This window comes from Phascolarctos cinereus, unplaced genomic scaffold (genome assembly GCF_003287225.1).
Source record: "Phascolarctos cinereus isolate Bilbo 61053 unplaced genomic scaffold, phaCin_HiC Scaffold_1;HRSCAF=81, whole genome shotgun sequence".
Taxonomy (NCBI): Eukaryota; Metazoa; Chordata; class Mammalia; order Diprotodontia; family Phascolarctidae; genus Phascolarctos; species Phascolarctos cinereus.
The window spans coordinates 6,031,444-6,044,944 of record NW_027555514.1 but is presented as its reverse complement, the minus strand read 5'-3'; the positions used below and the strand labels follow the sequence as shown (position 1 = coordinate 6,044,944).

General features: G+C 46.2%; 1 long non-coding RNA gene across 1 annotated transcript; it reads right to left on the bottom strand.

The window, feature by feature from the left end:
• Nucleotides 1-3,667: 3,667 nt before the first annotated feature.
• Nucleotides 3,668-10,027, bottom strand: LOC144456208 (uncharacterized). Its single transcript, XR_013485121.1, has 2 exons — nucleotides 9,881-10,027; nucleotides 3,668-7,213 (listed from the first exon to the last, which is right to left on the bottom strand). It is a non-coding gene; the product is annotated as an uncharacterized LOC144456208 (long non-coding RNA).
• Nucleotides 10,028-13,501: the final 3,474 nt, after the last annotated feature.

Genomic DNA, 13,501 nt, shown 5'->3' with positions numbered 1-13,501 from the left:
AAGTCGAACCAAGGAAACTATTTCTAATCTACTTTGCCATGACTGGCTGACTGTTAGCTGGGGTGAAGCTTTCGAAGGGCCGGGAATACGGGATTCTTTTTCAACATTTTCATTAACGCAGAACTCAGGTGTAGTGCAGGCTTTCTATAATCAGGCTGAGGGGGAACCTATCATCTTCCTTAATGATAGAGACTCAATAAAATAAATCAATCCAGCAGAATAAATTTAAATTGCGCCCTGAGGAAAAGGCTGCAAAGATACTCTTAGAAGACCAGCCTAGCCAGTCTCCCATGTTTGCCTCAGTCCAGGAGCTTCCCAGGGTGTTTTGGGGCTACTTGGGTAAGTGAGAAGCCAGAGTACCAAGTAAGTGCCATGGCCTTTGCCTCCTAGGGTCCTTGAAGCTCCCTGTGATCCCATTAGCAGTTTGCAATAAAGAGAGAAGGCAGGAGAGTGGGATTCCTTTACAACGTGAAGCTAAAACCAAGCAAGACGCCAAGCCCGGATCCGTAACACCATTAATGTCACTTTTATGGTAGAAACAGTATTGGATTTAGAGCCTTTGGGGGAATTCCTGGCTCTGCTTTTGACTGTGTGCCTGGAGGCAGTGACTGAAGTACTCTGGGCCTCAGTTTTCTTGGCTATGGAATGAAGGGCTTCAGTGGCTACTGAGGCTTCTTCCAGCTCCAAAACTAGATCAGATAAAACTGTGATGTTCAGTAGGTCAGAGAGCAGGGTTTCAAAGCCTACCTCTGGCACTTCCTGCATGTATGACTGCAGAAAGTCCCTCGAGGCATCCAGGCCTCAGTTTCCTCAAATATAATTTGGAGGAGGGGGTTGAATTAGGTGATCTCTAAGAACCCTTTCACAGCTAAATCTATGTTCATTGAGTGTTTTGCAAACCCTAAAGCACCACGCAGGTGTTAGCTACCCCTGTATCTGTGGTCTTCTTGAGGAGAGGCAGTGTCGAGGGTATTCCCCAGACCAAGGAAATCCCAGATCCATCCCCATCCTTAGCTTGGGTAGAGATCAACCCCTTCATGGCCACTCACCCATCGACTAATCCACATCTCCTTGTGCCCACCAGGGGGCGCCAAATTGCCTTGCTTGCTTAACTGGACACACAAATTGCCTTTAGAGCAGGAGTGGATCGCCTTCCTTGCATTTTTTTTTAGCCCAGCTAGAAAAGGGGACCATAGCCATTCCCGAAGCAGGTCGTGGGTCAGGGTGAGGCCAACAGAACCCCTCTGTGAGGCAGGCAGCGTCTGACCGCAGGACCAGGTTTGCTGGGCCCTCCCCTGGCATGTCCCAGGGCAGGGGGTGCATCATTCCGCTCAAGTCCAGCTGTGTTTGGGGTCCTTCCAGTGTCACAAATGAGCCCACAATGGTCCAGGCATTCCCATTCCCCATACAAACCTCCCTTTCTCTACCCCTACACCAACCAGTGAGAATAGCAAGGGCCAGTAATACTTTTTGGGGGGATTGGGGGAGGGTGGGGGTGAGGCAGTTGGAGTTAAGTGACTCATCCAGAGTCACACAGCTAATAAGTGTTATGTGTCTGAGGCCGGATTTCAACTGAGGTCCTTCTGACTCCAGGGCTGGTGTTCTATCCACTGAACCACCTAGCTGCCCCTAGGCACGTCACTTTCAAGGTGGCCTCCGACAGGAAAATGGAGGGATGGAAGAGTTCGTTTTCAAGTAATTATAATATGGGTAGAAACAGTCCCTCCTTAGGCTGTGCCTATTTCACAGCATCTCTGAGCTTGAAGAGACTTAAGCAGTCACCCCCCAACACCCCCCAACACACACACACTCACACACACACACACACACTCACACACACACTCTAATACATACACTTACACAAACACACACTCACACACACTCTCACACACATGCTCACAGTCACACTCTCACACATACTCTCACACACACTCACACAAACACAGTCATGCACACTCACACACACCTGGATAAGAAGCCCCCATTCTTGACCAGTGACCCTCCATTCTCTGCTGGCCTTCCTCCAGGGAGTGGCAACCCTGGCTCTATTTTCTACCTCATTCCTCTCTTGGAGCAGCTGGACATAAGGAAAGATGTAGGAATGAGGACCCAGTCTTCCTGTTTCTGGGGCCCATCATAGGACCTTGCCCACTGTGGATTTCAGTTAGTCAACAAGTATTTATTAAATGCTTGCTGTGTTCCAGGCACTGTGCCAACCACCAGCAATACAAAGACAAAAGCATGGTCCCTGCCCTCAAGGAGCTTACATTCTAATAGAAGAAAACCCATGTAAACAACTATGTATATAAAATGTCTACAATGTAGATATAGAGTAACCTCGGAGGTAAGGCGTTAGCACTGTGAGGAGGAGGGCGAGAGCACCAAAGGGCCCCCGTAGAATGTGGGGACCGAACCGAAAGGTGAAGGCCCCTGCTGGCTCCTTGCTGGTACCAGTTCTGCCTGGGCTCTCCTGCCTCACCTTGAGGAGGAGGACATCTTGGCTCTGGTGGCAGGTGACTGGACTTCAGGTGAAGGGACAGCCACAACAAACAGAAAGGCTGAGACATGGAAAGAACTTTCACAGCGACGTTCACTCTGCTGCCCATTTGGACCAAACCACCCTGGAAGTCCAATGTCCTTTCCCAGAGTTCCTAGCAGCCAGCCTGTCCTGAAGCCTGTTAGTCAAGATGCCCAGGGATGCATGAGGCCCTGGGCTAGAACCACAGGATCTGAGGGCCTGAGAACCAAGCATCTATTGGGGCTTTCCTATATTTAATGTAACAAATAATCGCCATTTTACAACATTTCAAAACTGCAAAGGGCTTTATAGCCATCATCCCAGTCTATGCGTGGAGGTATATGGCAATGTCCCTGTGATAGCGATGAGGATTATGTTGTCCCTGGCTTAAACAACCTAAAAATGCCCTTTGAAACACAGGGAATGAGGTCAGGGCCTCGTGCCCAGTTTAATGGAAGGTTACTGCACCAGGGGAGGCCACTCCAAGCTCTATCCCACAGCACATGAGATCACCTCATCCTCTGTCTATTTTTATAGAAAGTCTAGCCAATGAGACTTTTGTTTAGACTTGGGGTCTAAGCACAACCCTGAGAATACTGATTTCCCCACAAATAGAAAACAGCTAAATAAACCCCACAATCAATCCTGATTTTCCTTCTGTTCCAATTGTATCTCAAATCATCTGAATGTCCTCTGCCAAGCACCAGCCTGCTTCTGCCTTCTTCCTGTTCCTCATGCCTCGTAGGCCTCCATTTCCCATCACCACACCTTGCCGCAGCGCTCCCTGATGCCAGGAATGCCCTCCTTCCTCGCTTCTGCCCCAAGAATCCTCTGTTTCCTTCCAAACTCACCTTATTCTCCACCTTCTGCAGGAAGTCTTTCCTGACTCCAGAACTGCTAGTCTTCCCACCCCCATATACCTCTACCCTCTTCCAGCCAAAGTCTCTTCAGCAGCTTTTTTATTCATATGCATGGATGTGCATACATGTGTGTTGTGCACACAAGTATGTCATTTCCCCCCATGGATTAGAAGATTCTCAAGGGCAGAAGTTGTCTCATTTTTGCCATTATATACAGTGCCTAGTGCTGTCCCTTGTAAACAGTAGGTGCTTAATTAATACTTGTCGAATTAGACGTGACCACAGAGAGTGAGTCAATGATTCAATACAATCAATACAGATGACAAGTAAACCCTGAACATGGGCCAGGAAAGGAGGAAGGGGGACAAATAGAATGAAAAAAGAATAATAATGACTTTGATGTTCAGTCATATTCCACGAAAATCTGTTTTTGAAAAACCTGCCAACTGTGAGGCCAGGCAGACAGAGTCATCTACAGGCTTGAATTGCTCAAGCAAGGCCTGCCCTCTGTAAACCCTTATTGACTGGTTGTGAAGAGGGACGGGAAACAATTCCATTATAGCCTGGAATTCAAAGCCAATGATTGCCAGTGTTTATAGGTCATAACATGGAAAAAAAAATTATAATTGTCTACATTCTCTGGCAGATTATAATTTTCCCCCAAAGAGACATATTTTTAAGTCATGTGCTGTTTGAAGCCTAGAAGATGAAATACAGCTGAGATGGCTTCAGCATGCTAATAATGATAGTAATAAAAAAGAAAAAGGCTGATGTTTCACCAGAAAAGTCTTCTACAATGTAGAAGAACAATCACTCTGCTGGAGTTGGGAGACTCAGTTGAAATTAGCATGGGCCCTTTTGGAGCTGTCCATCCATGGGGAAGCCCCTTCACTTCTCTGACCCTTGGTTCCCTCATCTACAAGGTGGTGGGTGGGGCATGAAGGCTCCCTGATGTCCCTATAATCTCTCCATCAAGAATCCACTTTCCCTGTGAATATATTTGTTGAAAGGAATAGGATGGGTCATCGAGAAAAGGGCTCAGTACTAGCAAGAAAAAATAGCAGAGAATTGTGTAGGGAAAAAAGACACAACATTGGAATAGAAAAACAGGGCTGGTGACCAAGGGGAAAATGGGGAGGCAGAATCCCTTTGGAGTGCTGCCATCTTGAATGTCATAAAGATGAATGTGCATCAATAAAATGCTCTCCGCATCAGGGCTAATATTTGGAACGTGGCTAGACAAGAGGTACCTCTAACTGGGCAACTGGAGATAAGCCTGCTTGCCCTGTGTGAGCCCTTGGAGGGCAAGAGCTATGTCTGATTGGTAGGTCCCCCATCGCCCCCTGGAGGGGGGTGAGAGAAGGCCTCATATCTCATAGCACTATTAGGCTCACCCACTATTTTCCTTTCTTCCTTCAGCCAGAAGCACAGACCTAAATGGAATCACTGCACTAATACCAGACTCAGTTGGTGGGGTGGGCAGAGATCATCTACTTGAAGTGCACATCTGTGCATCTTCCAGGGAGCCTGGGTTCCACCCCTACCACCCAGCATGTCAGCTGATGTAGTTTGATGCCCTGGCCTGAGAGAGGCAGAGAGACAGAGGGCAAGCCATGCTAGGAAGGCTGATCTTGAGAAAGAGAGGTCAGAGCCATGGGATATGAGAGGGGGTAACCTGGGATAGGGTCTCCCATGGGAGGCAGGGATAGCAGAATAACCTATGATGTATGCCTTTCATATCACCATCCTGGAACAAATCTCTAGTCACCCCACCCTAGTTATAGCATATATATATATATATATATATACACACACACACACACACACACGCGCACACACACACACACATATATATGTATATATATGTATATGTATATATGTGTGTGTATGTGTGTATGTATTGAGAGTGAGAGTGAGAGAGAGAGAGATACAGGCAATATTTGATGTGGTTCTCACAACAGCCCTGTGAACAAGGTCTATGATTATTTGTGAATTACAGATGAAGAAGATGAGGCACAGATAAGTTGAATGACTTGCCAGAGTTACATACACAGAGTCAGAAGTAGGATTTAAGGCCAAGTCTAGGTCAGGCTATAGCTAGTCTAGGTGCTATTGAGAACACAAGGAAGTATGCAATACAGTCTCTGCTTTCAACAAGCGTACAATCTGTTTGAAAAGATAAGATGGTCTCATGAGACAATGTAATTGACGGAAAAATTAAACAACCCATTATAAAGCATAGATAAGATGGGTTTTTTCTGTGCTTGGGATAGATAAGGATGATTTTTATAAGGGAACAAAGATTTTTTGCTTGAATCTAAACCCATACAACTCAACCCAATATAAGCCAACTCAGCTCAAGAATTGTTGACTGTGTACCTATTGTGTGCTTGGTACTGAGGCTACAAAGGTAACCATGCCTACCCTCAAAGAGCCTGCATTCTGCTGGCAGAGGGTTTGTCCCATGCATGTGACTCTGCCTCTAGTGCTATGCATGAAACAGGGGGCAGGCACTGAAAGCAGGAGGTGCCTGTGCCCTTTGTAGGGAAGCCTGAGCCCTCCTTTCCTGAAGTGAGCCTGCCTCTTCTCTCAGGCTCCCTGCTTCTCATCTCATTTACTTGGCAAGTATGATTTCTCTTCTCTTCATCATCTGGCACCAGTGGCTCTGAATGCTGATGAGACAATGATACAATTATCTGGCAATAAAGTGGAGCAAGTATTGAAGAGGCCCAGCTCTCCCTCCAGGGGTTATTCTGTGCTGATATCAAACACGTGCTATTTGGCCACTGCACCAGTCAAGGCCTGGTTGAATGGTCCAAGTGAATTGGACAGAGCTCGGGACAGTCCTCTCATGCCAGGAAGCCAATGACTTCAGGACTTCTTCCTTCCTTTCTTCTGGATCTGCTGGCCATGCCAGGCATAGCCTGAGTCATTTGGTCCCCACTCCAGTGTATGAACATTAAATTCATAATACAAAACCAACAAGGCTTGTTTTTATGTGGAGTGAGCAGTATTGCTATAAATTTGCCAAAGACACAGGACTTGCTACAGTTTATAAATATTCATTGAAGGCAGCAGAGAAGGACAGAGCAGAGCTCATTGTTTGCATGGGTCTGCTTCCCTAGAGAAGCCTTATTTGATTTTAAAAATGGCCTGTGGCAGCAGAAAGCTGACAGGCCTCCTAAACACACTTGCTGTGTGGCCGCTGCTCTGCTGGACGGAGGGGAAAGAGCAGGAAGCTTTGCTCTAGACCAGCCTGTACCCCATCAAGGCAGTGGACCCCTGGGCTCTACCTGCCTCCAATGTGGCCTCACCTACAGGACTTGGAGGCTGCCCTCTCGAGTATAGGCTTTCAGAAACATTGGGACATTTGCTTTTTGGCTAAAGCATAATACAGCATGAGAGGAATCAGCTACTTACCCAGCAAAAGTCCCCGGGAACGTTGATCTTGGCCACATGTAAACCAGTAGCATGGAGAACATTATTTTCTCATTTCATCAGAACTACCAAGGGCTATTCCCAGCCCATCCCCACCCCCTCCACATTTAAGCATTTTCAAGACAAAGTTAAGTATACAACTGAAAATGAGGTTTAGGTTACTACCATCTTCGATTTTGCTTGGACAAAGCAGGTGAACCTTGTGAGAGTCCCCTCTCCCCTCCCCCTGCCCAGTTTCTATTTAATTCAGAAACTTTGAGCTTCGGAGCAGGAGAGGACCTCGGCTGTCATCCCAGACAAATCCTTCACTTCGCCTGCAAACTGAGGCCACTGCTGAGTCCACTCCTTGTCTTCTTAAAGCAATGAACCGACCATGGTGAGAGGCTAGAGGAGATCCCTGCCAGTAACAGAGATGGAAAAGCACAGGCTGTCAGAGGAGTCCAGAGGGCCCCTCCTCACCCCATCTGAAGGGCTAGGGAGGGAAGGGGAAGGAATAAGCATTTATTAGGCACCCACTAAGACTGAGCTGGCTGGAAGCATGAATCAAACCCCGTGTGGAGTCTGGCCAGGGTTCCTATAATCCTTTGCCCACTTATAAACAAGCCAAATTATTCTTCCTTAGAATTCTTGAGTTCAGCTTATATGATGTCTGAGAGATGCCTAGAGTTAGGAGAATCTGTGAGCAAAAAGCCAGAAAGGAGATTGGTTTTTGTGTTGGTTTGTTGTGATTTCAATGGTGCAAGGAGCTCCTGTTGAGGAAAGTCCCTCCACCACTGCAGACTGGCACCTTCTAGACAGCTTAGATACTTGGGGACATGCCCAGAGCACTGAGAGATGGTGGGACCTGCCCAGGTTACCCAGTCTCAGGACTTGAACCTAGGATGAGTGAAGTCAACAGGCATTGGGTGAAGGGTCTACCATGTGGCAGGCACTGTGCTGGGAGGCAAAGAAACCCTCAAGGAATGTCCCCTTCCCCCAGCTCTCAATCACGACATCTTGTGGCCTCTCCATGTCTGATTGGCTTTGTTGCTCTGTGCAAAGACCAACGCCCTGTGTCCAGGTTGCGAGCAGGTCTGTGGAGAGCTCCCTCCTTTACAGACATCAAGGGCAGGGGACGAGGGTACAGTGAAATTCAGAGAAGGCAGGGGACACAGGGTTTCTCGGGAGGATCAGGGCTCACAAACTGGTTCTGATGGGGAAATCCACATGGGTGATAGCCCTTAGACTGATGGCAAGAACGGTAAGCATGAACATCTTTATACAACTTTGCAAATATCATCTCGTTTGAGCCTCACAATCTGGGGGGGTGGGCGCCGTTACTATCCCCCTTTTACAGATGAGGGAATCTTCTAAGAAGGAGCAGGAGCCTAGTGACTGCAGTTAATAGGGAGCCCAACTATGAATAATCTGAATAGGATCTGATCCTTTCATCACTTGTTGATTCTGGTTTGCTTTCATGTTGTGCTAAGTAGCTTCATCCTTTGCACACCTTATGCACGTAAAATATTGCTGCACAGAATGCTGCGTCCGCATTTATTAGACACCTACTATGTGCCAGGCACTACGCTGAGCAATTTACACATAGTCAATTCTCTCAGCAAACCTGAGAGAAAAACGCTATTTTTATCTCCATGTTACACTTGAAGAAACTGAGGCAAACAGTTGAGCGACTTGCCCAGGGTCTCACAAGTAATAATTGTCTGAGGTTAAATTTGAACTCAGTTCTTGCTGCTTCCTGATCCAGAGGTCTCTCCACTGCCCCATGCCATTCCTCCTGTGCCACCCAGCTCCTCAGGTGACAGGTATACAAATACAACCACAGACTATTAAAAAGAGAACGGTAGATTGTGAGTTTCTTGAGGGCAGGGATGGTTTTTGCCTTTCTTTGCATTCCCAGGACCAGACATCATTATGGCTGAGGAAGCTGAGGCTCAAAGCTGTAAAGCTGTGATTCTAGGCCAGAATCACAGAGTGGTTAGCGCCAGAGCTGGGTCTCCTGACTCCCAGTTAGACCACACAATGGCATATTTATCACACACTCTCTCCCGCTTGGGAAAGCAATAACATTATTGTTAATTTCCCAGTGTGCAGGTCCCTAACTCCCACCTGCACATTTTTTCATAAAAATGCTGTCAGTTTTCAGGACTTTTTCTTCCCATAAGCAACACTAAATGACTCGGTTTCCAGGCAGTCTTACACATTAACACTGTGCCTCAACCACAGCTTTTGGTGGAATGATCTGAGAAATATTTTACCCAAATGTAAACAATGAAAACACCAAGTCTACCTTACACAACAAACGTGAAGCCACAAATATTTTTTGCAAAGTGAAAGCTCTTCCACAAAGTGAAGCAACTGGGAATAGAATAAAGAACATTCAGAGAAGCAGGAGGAAAACAAACAATCCATGAGAAATGGGTTTTTTCCACTCCATGGATTCTGCCTTCCAGGCTTCCTCAAACCAACTCTAAATTCAATTCACCTATTCTACAAACATCTGTTTGTCACACAGAGGACTCTGATGTAGAAAAGGAAAAAAAAAAGCAACAGTCTCTGTCCTCCAGATCAGAGAAGGGCAGGTGGGTTGGATAGATCCAAAATACTTCTAAACTGTAACAGATTAGGATATGGACAAAGGTGAGGTGCAGACAGAATATCTTGGAAGAGAATGCCATCAGGTCAAGGGGTTTCAGAAAGCCTCAAAGAGACGGTGGTATCTATGGTAAGTCTAAAAGTCAGAGGAGAATTGATGATTTGAACAACGTAAGCTCCTGAGTCAAGATCAAGCATGTGAGCTTTCTTTGTATCCAAGGCTACACGCCAAGACTAAAGGGGAAGGAGAGTTGGTGAGTGTTTTTTTGTTCACAGATGATCTCACACTCAATGCAGTCTCTGAGGCTAAGATGCAACAGAGCACAGATCGAGTCTCTGCTGCTTGTGCTAGTTTTGGCCTGACAACACCAAGAAAACAGAGGTTCTCCACCAAGCGGTCCACCACCCACACATGAAACCATTGGTTACAGCAAAAGGGAAAATTTTGAATGCTGTAGATAAGTTCACTTACCTTGGCAGTGTATTTTCCAAGGAACTATACATAGATGATAAGGTTGATGCACACATTGCCAAAGCTCACTCAGTGTTTGGGAGGCTCCAAAGGCTAGTGAGGAAGAGAAGAGGTATTAGACTGACCACCATACTGAAGATCTACAGAGTCATTGTACTGACCTCATTGTATGCCTATGAAATCTGGACAGTCTACCAGTGCCATGCCAGGGAACCGAATGGCTTCCATTTGAATTGTCCTTAGGAAGATTCTGAAGATCACCTGGCAGGATAAGGTACCAGACATTGAGGTCCTTTCTTGAACTAAACTGCCAGGCCTTTAAACTCTACTACAGATAATGTAGCTCTGAATGATCTGGCCACATTGTTCAGATGCCAAACTTAATGCATGCCTAAAAGATTATTTTATGAAGAACTCACATGAGGCAGGTGCTCATGTGAGGTCAGAAGAAGTGACACAAGGACACTCTCAGGGTCTGTCTGAAGAACTCTGGAATTATGATCCATGGCAGACACCGGCACAGGACCACCCAGCATGATATGCTTGAATCGAAGAAGGCACTGTGCTCTATGAGCAAAGCAGAATTGCAATAGCTCAAAAGACCCAACCCCAGTCCAAGCATTCACCTGGACTATTTGCGCCCAACCTGAGGCAGCACATTCTGAGCTTATATCGTTCTGGTCACCCACAGGTGGACACAGGGACCCTGACCCCGACATAGTGATGTCATTTTGGTCCTCTCTGAGCTTGAAGGACAACAGCCAACTGCCTACCCCACTGTCCGCCATGTAATAAATGCTTCTGGACTGGACTGGACTCAGAAAGAAAGCATTCCAGGGCCAACATGGCCTGCGAGCCCACAGAGGCAATGCTTCAGGATGACTCAAATGTGTGGGATGATGCAGTACATACTTTCTAGCTGCTCAGATGAGCCCCTATTAATTCCAAGGAAATTCCAGGCTTCCCTAGAACCTGGGCTGCATGGATATCCCAGGACCTCTGATTTTAGAGTCTCAGAGGAAACTCTCTATGGTCACAAATATCTCAGATATGTCCCTTTTCCCAGCACACAGGAATGTGGCCATACTGGTTGGTACCCATTGACTAGTCAGAGTGGGAAAGGTTCTAAGAGAGGCAGCCAGGTGGCCCAATGGACCCAGCACTCAACCTGTAGTCAGGGAGACTTGAGTTCAAATTTAGCTACAGACACTAGCTATGTGACCCTGGCAAGTCACAACCTCTTTCAGCCTCGGTTTCATCATCTGTAAAACAGACACAGCAATAACACCTACTTCACAGGGTTGTTGTGAAGACAAAAATGAGACAAAGAGTATACAGTTCTTTGCAAACCTTAAAGTGCTATACAAATGTTAGCTATGTGTGTGGCTGCTACTAATAGTAGTAGTAGTTATAGAATCACAGAACATTGTAGCTGCAAGGGAGCTCCAGGATCTTCCATTTGAACAGTCCATCCCTGAATGAAAATCTCCTCTACCAGAGCCAGGCCTGCTCAGCCTTCAGGTAGGGTAACCTACTGCTTGCCAAGGCTGCCCAATGCTTATATGGTACAGATGAGGAAACTGAGGTCTGGTGTGTCAGGGAATCTGTCAAAGGGACTCAGCAAGTTGGTGAAAAAGCCAAGTCTAGACCCCAGGAGGCCTTCCTGACCGACTCTCTATTCTTGGTTTTGAGATCTTGTTTTTACATCCCCTTCATTTCCAATTATGTCCCCCACACACCCACACCCCCTGCAGTCTGCAGAGGGAGCCATCCCTGGTAATGCAGAATCAAAAATGAGAGGGATTGAGAAATATTAAAACAGTTCAACTAGGAGCACATCAATGCAGTGTAAAAGTGTATACAACTTTCCCCATTCGCGGACCCCACTTCTGCAAAGGAAGCAGATTGGTCCATTTTCTCTTCTCTTCCTTGTGACCAAGCTTGATCATTTAATTAGCCAGTGTGATGTCTCCTGACTCTCTCTTCTCTGGTGGTGGTGGCCATTCCTTCCCTCTCATGGGTACGGTCGTTGTGGGCATGGACTTCCTGGTTCTTTGTCATTTCATCAGTGTGGTGTCCTGTAGATGAAGGGATGAGATATTCTTTGCTGTGGAAATGCATGCTAATGCATGCTAATGTGTACTAATGTGTGCTCATTACATTATTTGCTAAATAATAGTGGTTGACATTGTATCGTGATTTATAACCTGCAAGGCAATATCTACATGTGCACGTATGTATGTATATGCATGTGTGTGTATATATACACATATACATGCACACATATAAACACATGCATATGTAGCTATTTTCATATACATATAAAGCTACTATTCATGCAGTGCCTACTGTGTGACAAGCATATAAGTGCTTCATAAATATTATCTCATTTGATCCTCACAGCACCCTGGGAGGTAAGTACTATTACTATCCCCATTTTACAGATGAGGAAACCGAGGCAGACAGAGGTTAAGTGACTTACCCAAGGTCACACAGTTAATACACGGCTGAGGCTGAATTTGAACTCAGGTCTTCCCAACTCCAGGGCCAGCTTTCTACCCCTTATATCACCCAGCATTTGATCCTCACCGCCACCTTGGGAGGTTGGTGCTAGGTATTATGCCCATTTTACAGATGAGGAAACTGAAGCTCAGAGAGCTTGAGTTGCCAAGGGTCACACAGTTAGTAAGTGTCTAAGCCAGGACTCTTGCCATTATAACACAGTGACTCTAACGCTTAGGAGGGTCTTTAGAAAAAGAAGGCCATCAATATTGTTGTTGTTTTTTGAAAGCAGCCAACAAGCATTGGAGTCATGAAATGACTTGTGCAGACCTTTAGAGGCAAGGAGAAAAAACAAGGTGCCCATTCCTGCCTGTGCCTGAGGTCTGGGGAGCTCACTCATCCAGCCAGTGAGCACCATGTTAATATGCAAAGAAAGCTGAAAAAGTCGAAGGGAACAATTTCACTCCCCTTCAAATCCTGAGAGGAAGCCCTGGAAAGGCGGCCGATCTGACAAGAGCTAATTGGCATCAGCGGCTTGAAAAAAGAATTCGAGAGCAAGGCGGTGAACGGATCACATGGCGATTAGCCAAGGACGAGGCCGGTCTCTGAAAACTTCAACGACCAACCGGTTTTACCGGGCTGGGAACGTGTTGATTTCGGGCCAACCTCCTCAGGTATTAGGATTAGTTAAAAGTTTATTAGACACATAAGCCAATTAGCATGTATTCACAGATCGTCAGCCAGAAAGAAATGAGACTGAGCATTTTTCTAAGTTTAACAGATTGGAATAAAGAAAGAGAATCCATGTGGAGAATCTGCAGCAAAATGATGACTCCACTGTTCTCCTGGCCAATGGATATTTCCTCCAGAATTCCTCTAGTCAGTCAGCCAATAAACACTGGTGAAGCACCTGTGTGCCAGGCACATTGCTAAGAACTGGGGATATAAAAGGAGACAATAGACAGTCCCTGCCCCCAGGAGCTCCCCCCACAAAGGATCTCAAAGGGACATAACCAAGCTAAGCTAGACCCCAAAGCAATGTTTGCTGCCATTTGTAGAACTAAATGGTAGGAGATTATAACACCACTGTCCAAAAGTCGAAAAACAGTTCCTGGAATA